At 35.3% G+C, this 7,340-nt stretch overlaps 1 non-coding gene across 1 annotated transcript; it reads left to right on the forward strand.

Annotated features, from left to right (window-relative positions):
• Positions 1 to 1,976: 1,976 nt before the first annotated feature.
• On the forward strand, positions 1,977 to 2,063 carry TRNAS-GGA. Its single transcript has one exon. It is a non-coding gene; the product is annotated as a tRNA-Ser (tRNA).
• Positions 2,064 to 7,340: the final 5,277 nt, after the last annotated feature.

Raw genomic sequence — 7,340 nt, forward strand, 5'->3', positions numbered from 1 at the left:
TTTTTTTTTTTTTCTTTCTATAGTGGAGATAGTCGCACGTAATGACAGATCACGGCCATATTATTAAAAGCTTGTGGTAAGAATGGGTTTCGTTCTAGTGCTCGAAAATAATATTCCAAAGCTTTCGTATGTTCTCCATTACTTGTGTGGATAAGCCCTATATTATAGAGTATATAACTTCGATCATAGGGATCAATTTCTAGTCGCATAGCTTCATAATAATTCTGCAAAGCTTCCGCGTAATTTCCTTCGGATTGAGCCGACATCCGTTACGGTCGTCATTCAATTGAAAGAATCTCCGTTCCAGAACCGTACGTGAGATTTTCACCTCATACGGCTCCTCCCTTATGTGCATAATGAGAATAATACATAGAATCAAAAAAGATTCAACGATGAAAATATTCTCATTATGAACTCAGCAGGGCTAGTGTTTTTACAAGAAATCTCTAGCCAACCTTCCTGCAAGAGATTCTTTCTTAACATCAAGCCTATTGGGACTAGATAGAAATGATAAGATAACTCCAACAATTTCTTTGTTTTTAACGCCTCCTAATTTCCAGGAATTAGTCACTTCAATAGCCTTCGATGGTTATACGGGTATCCAAAGGACGAACGAGATGGATGTTTGTTGTCCCAACCATTCTTTTAGTCCCAAGCCCGCTAAGGGAAGGGCTGACTTAGAACAAAGTTTTCGTGTTGTTGATTCCTAGGTGTAGTGCTTCTTCCCCTATGCTGCCTATTAGCGCTAGTAGAGTAGGATTGACCCGTAATACAGAACCTCTAGGCGTAACCTTTCGCTTAATACTAGAATCGAGAATCGAAACATAGCATCTGGGGTTGCATTAATCGAGGATACACGACAGAAGGAATTGTTCTATTTCCAAACTTCACCTTCAAAAAGCGTAGATTTTTTTTTCAAAAATTTTCTCGAATCACGTGTTTTTCTCCTCGTAAGACTGAGAGAAATGAATAAATATGAAATAAAAAAAAAAAGAATCAAATCGCACCATCTCTGTAATAGGTAAATGCCTCTTTTTCTCCTGAAGTTGTCGGAATTACTCGTAATAAGATATTGGCTACAATTGAAAAGGTCTTATCAATAAAATTTCCATTTATCCGTGATCTAGGCATAGGTAGCAATCCATTCTAGAATTCTTCTCATTACCTCTCATGGGAAAAAGATCCCACAAAGAAAAGAATTGTATAGTACGAAATAACATAAAAACTTATTTTTTTTAAAGAAAAAAACAAAAGATATGAATCCTCTATTCCAATTGTTCCTTTTTGACAGGAATCGATAAGAAATAAGAAATATTTCAAGGCGATTCGATTTCATACTAATGTAGTAGTATAGGAACTATTCCGATTTCGGTGAAGTTACAAATTCGAAGAACTCGAGAAATTTTGATTGAATCATGATACAAATTACAAAGAAGAAAAAAGACCGAATAATCATTCTATGATGAAAATAGAATAACTGCCAATTTTGTGTACATAACGGGTATACACTATACAATCAAATCTAAAATTTTTTTATGAATGTCTATTCTAATAGAGGGGTAGGTGTTTGTTGTTGAGAACTCCAAAACCGAAAAGGAATTTGAAAATTTTTCTGGTATGGAATCATAGTCTATATAATTAGAATTATGATTTAAGAGTATCCATTAACTATAGTCTAAAAGATATAGACCATCAATCAGGTGATTCGTTCTAATTCATTGAATTAATCCGTTATAAAAATATCAGAAAAAGAAGGGAACGTTGTTTTTGCAAACATGAATCGAATTTTTTTTCACAATTTTTACGCAAAATTGTATCTTTATCCCGGAGCCTCGAAGGAAAGAAAAATCGTTCTTTGCTTTGACTTTGATGAAAAATTTTCAGTTAAAATGGATTGGTCGTACCTATCCAATAATGGAATATGGATTATGACTGACTCGCTATTCACTCGGTTTTTGGGTCATAATCGTTATGTAGGAGAGATGGCCGAGTGGTTGAAGGCGTAGCATTGGAACTGCTATGTAGGCTTTTGTTTACCGAGGGTTCGAATCCCTCTCTTTCCGTACCTTCGCTTAATTCACCAATTTTACTAACAACAAGGGCTCAAATAGCAATGGATACCATTATTCCAACAGCTAGACCCTTCTTTGATCTAAAGATATAGATTCTCAATTCCTAATTGCTGTGACGCGTAAAATAGAATACTCAAAAATAATCATAATCAAAATACTGGAAAGAAAAGAGTAGACAAGGAATGAAAATAGATCCTTGGTCTATGATACAAAAATGGGGGAAATCCAGATCAAACTCGGATTTATCTTACTTAACCTTAGGTTAATTTACTTCGCCTAAAGGGAAGAAAATTTTCCGAACCCTCGGTTTCAGTCTGAGGTTTAAGTCTGACGAGAATAATATTCTACGACTAGCAATTCATTTATTTTCAAACCGACCCATTTACTATCTATTATTTGATTGACTAATCCTTTATATTGGAATGGGTGAAGGGTCAAATGGTTTGGTAATTCCTCATGAGGGGATGAATCGAGAGAAATTTGAATCAGAGCTCTGGATTTTTGTTCATCCTTTGCCGTAATAATATCTCGGGGTTTGCAGCGATAACTCGGTATATCTACTATACGACCATTAACTAAAATATGTCGATGGTTAACTAATTGACGGGCTGCGGGAATAGTTGAAGCCATACCCAATCGTAAAAAGGATGTTATCCAAACGCATTTCAAGTAATTGTAGTAAAACTTGACCTGTTGACCCCTTGGCTTTTCTGGCGATACGAACGTATTTAAGTAATTGTCGTTCTGTAAGACCATAATGTAAAACGCAATTTTGGTTTTTCTTCTAGACGAATACGATATTGAGTCCTTTCTTTCAGAGCATTTCCGGAGTTAGCAAGGTAGCTGCTTGGCGTCTGCAGCCCTGCCTTTCTCCTTCCTATCTTTTAGTATTTGTTTTTATCAAACTCATCTTGTATTGAGCAGACAGTATCAAATTGTAGTTTAGTGGCTCATGACTAGCGACATCGGGATCGGGCAGTTGTTGATGTTTTGCATATTATGTTTCGCTTGTATTGAAATGTTTAGATGAAAGATTTGTGATGATATCTGACTAGTAAATGAACTAAGAAAAAGAACCTTTTTGTGTTGAAAATATCGAATCGGCTAGCCTAGTACAGTGATAGGCGCCATCACGACCGGGGTGGTTTGGGGTCGTGACATTTCTCTACTGTCCAATTGTATTCCGGACATTTATTGTACTATATTGTTTCCTAGAAATTGCTCATGCACTTGTGACACCGGGTTCTGGGATGTCTATGGGATTATTCAGTATTTTAAAATTGTTAAAGGTAACTACTAGAAAAAAGCTTTTTTCCGACTACAATTTTTCAGTCTTAATTTTCCGACTACTGTAGTCGGAAAATTTATATTTGTATTTTTATTATTTTTTTAGAATTTTACCAACTTATTTTTCGACTACTAGTGTCGTAAAGTTTCGCAGGAATTTTCTGCGCGTATATTTTTCCGACTACTGTAGTCAGAACAGACCATAGAAATAGTAATCGAAATGTTTTGAATAAAATTAATTAAATATTATTTTTTTCCAACTACATAGTCGAAATTTTTCAAAATAAAATTAAATAAATATTATGTTATTTCTGACTACAGTAGTCGGAACATAGTCACATATTATTTACGGACTACCATAGTCGGATAACTTAGTTATTTTGGGCCCAAACCCTTATTTTTCTAATTATGTTTTCCTTTCCCACACACTTCTGTCTTCTCTGTCACTGCTCACGTTCCTCCTCTATTCCAGCGGCGTCACATTCCTCCTCTCTTCCAGCGGCGTCTGCAGTGGCTTTGATCGGACGACGACGACGCAGGTGTGTCTCTCTCTGTCCGTCACATTTTAAATATTCCTATCATAAAAAATGCAAAACAGAACAAAGAGGTTCCAATCACAGAATATAAACGGAGTCAAAGAGGTTTAATTAATGTTTATGTATCTCGTGGATTTCTTAACGAACTAAATCTACAATTGATCTAATTTTGAGTTCGGCCTTTCTTTGTTTTTATCTTCCACAAATTTAGTTTTGACTTTTCTTCATTAAGTCGCAAGTTAATTTCTAAACTATGATTAAATCCAAATTCAAAGATTTTAGCGGTGGGAGGGTGGGGTAAATGTGGGGGTGGCTTATAAGCAAAAGATAAGATGGACGGATTTTCGTTTGAGGTTTTTCGCTTTTCCTCGTTGAAAACTTTTTGCACTTTTCATGGCTCTAATGGGTTTTAAACCCTTTTTACTGTTATTCAATTCAAGTTAGTACATGTTTAATGGATTCATTTACTCGTCATACAATTAATCATAAGTCCATTTCAACGCAAATTGCATTTGACTAATACAAAAACAAAAGGAGGGTAAACGATTGGATTAATTGAACCTTTGAAAAGGTTGTGGGACTCGATAAGTCATTTTGACGAGGGGTTATTAATACAATATCGGTATGTCATATCTTTGTAGAATTATTTTATTACCTTCTTTGGAGAATGCAACGGTCTTGAATTAAAATTAGAAATAAAAATATTTGTCACTTGTCTGTTTTACTTTGCGTCAAAATATAATTTAAANCTCCAGCTGCATCTCCGGCATCAAGCACACCTAGCGTATCTAGGTTAAATATTGGAGTCTCTGGCACACCAACATCACCATCCATTGGTAGTGCTACACCAGCAGCTTCTAGGGGTCGAAGTGGTAAAGAGACTCCACAATATGATTCATATAGTAGGCTGATTATTGTTCCGGATGGGCAAGATGGGTAAGTAATCCTTATGTTTATTTTTATTCTATTGAATATACATTTTACATATGTTAATTTTAATGCATGTTTTTCCCTTCATTTACTGTCGCGCATATGGTTACAGTGTCTATGAAGCCACTTTACGATGATGCTTGTGGTAGATGGAAAGACATTCCATATCATATCAAAGATTCAATGTGGAATCAGTTTAGGGTACGTATAAACCTTATTTTTAAATTATATATCAAGTATTCAATTTCACTTTACAATATTTAATTATTTTTCAGACTAAGTGTGTGTGGGAGCAACGATATGACAATGAAATGAAACATGTCTTCGAGAAGAAAGCAAAAAAATGAATTACAAGTTCATTGTATGAAGCTCAAGAAAAGAATAAGAAGCCTGGTAGGATAAGCGAAGATGTGTGGATAAATTTTTTAGCAATATGGAATAGTGTGGAATTTAAGGAAAATAGCGAACGAGCAAAGGCAGCTCGAGCCACTCAAAAGGGTGGCTCGTTGCACACCGGGGGATCTATGAGTTTTGCTGCACATCAATAGAGATTGGTAATGTCATCCTCTTCTCAATTCTTATCTTTATAAATTAATCATCTCTTTTTCTTAATTATGTTGTTATCAATTGAGAGTGAAGCTATATATGCTCCTTTTACCATCTTAGGCTATTTTATCATAATTTAGCTACGGTTAAAATTATCATTACGATCGAACCCCTAAATGATATCCATATATCATATTGCAAGTGTGCTTTCCCATTTTTTATATCATAATTTCTTTCTTGATTGGCTTCTTATATTATCCTTTCTGGTTTTACCTATTGCAAGTGTGCTTTTATAAAGAACTTCTTATAATATCCTTTTTAAAGCATGCCTTGCTTGTGAAAGTTGCATCTTTCTTGTGTATAGGAATGGGAGAGTTGGATAGTAATATTATTATTAATTTAGATGACAAAAAAGTTATAGTAACTGTGGTATTATTGGTACTCATAGGGTTTAAAATCTTCAGTCATTATTTATGAGAAAAATGAAACAATCTTATTGTGGTTGTCCATTTCTGCATCTACTTTTGTGCGCGATCTTCTTTAAATCCTTTTCAAACTTATGTGGTAGTTAATTAGGTCCTCTTACCAAAACTTTGAAGACTAGGACTAGAATGGAAGAAGTTTGGACAATTGAAGAAGTTGATTTTAATATAAAAGGACTTTCTTTGGATTGTTTTTTGCCACCTAGTGATTTGAAGAAAGAAGATGAAGATTGTGGGGTTGTTATGATTCATAATATAACTAAGAATTTTTGGGAAACTACATTGTTGTGTAGGGCCAACTGATGAGGGGTGACTGGATCTAGTTGGAAGTCTACATCAACTGGTTGCAGGGAATGGTATGAGGGTTTCTGCAATTGCTGCAGTTTCTGCTGCTGGAACTGTTGCTAGAACTGTTGCCTTCTTGTTGGATGAGATGGGTGTTTTTGTGAGCATCTGTGTGTTGATGCTGTTGTTGGTATAGTCTGTGAGTGTCAATGATGATGAAGAGACTGATTCTGATGAGTAGTAGTGATTTAAGGTTGATTACTGTTCTTGGATGTTTAAATTTTATATTTAGACTTTATGGTAGATTTGAATGATGTGGTATATATATGTTTAGACTTTATTATATTAGTGTCGATGTCACGACCCAAAATCCACTAAGGGTCGTGATAGCGCCGGACACCGTTGTCAGGCAAGCCAACCAAATCACTTAATTAAATTCTCATTTTAAATATTTCTGAAATCTCTTCTTTTATACGTTTAAACTATACATAGTAAATTTCACTGAATAAGAAATAAAATTTTTAACAAATTTTAAAATTCTGAATAAACCCATACACATCCCCAGAATCCGGTGTCACAAGTGCATGAGCTCTTTTTAAGAAACAATACAATACAACATCCGTCCAGAATATAATTGGACAGAAAGTAAATACAATACACTGAAAGAGACTATACTAGCTGCGGGTCACCTCGAGTAATGCAGCTCACCTAGTCCCTGTATCATCCATGCTGCTACGCCCAGCAGACCACTAGAAGTACATGTGCCTGTGCAACAAAAATGCACAACAAGTGCAGCATGAGTACGAAAACAATGTGTACTCAGTAAGTATCTCGTCTAATCTCGAAGAAGTAGAGCCGAGATGGCAACTTCGACACTTACTAATGGTCAAATAATGATATTATTAAAGCGACGACTCACGAATTTATTAAGGACATCAGTAGATTCAAATAAATTACTAAACAGGTAAAAGTTCCTTTTTATTAAAAGCCTCCGGATTCATAATCCATTAATTAACAATTATCTCAAGTCGGGGAGAGCAGATGGCAATATCAATAAATCTCAAGACAAGCAATTCAAACATGCGCAACTCATTCCGAGGTCGTACGGCCCGATCTAACATAAATGTAAAATGTGCACTGCCGAGGGCCGAGCGGCCCGAACCATAGATGCATCTATTACACAGCTCGCGAATCATACATGC

This window comes from Nicotiana attenuata, unplaced genomic scaffold (genome assembly GCF_001879085.1).
Source record: "Nicotiana attenuata strain UT unplaced genomic scaffold, NIATTr2, whole genome shotgun sequence".
Lineage (NCBI taxonomy): Eukaryota > Viridiplantae > Streptophyta > Magnoliopsida > Solanales > Solanaceae > Nicotiana > Nicotiana attenuata.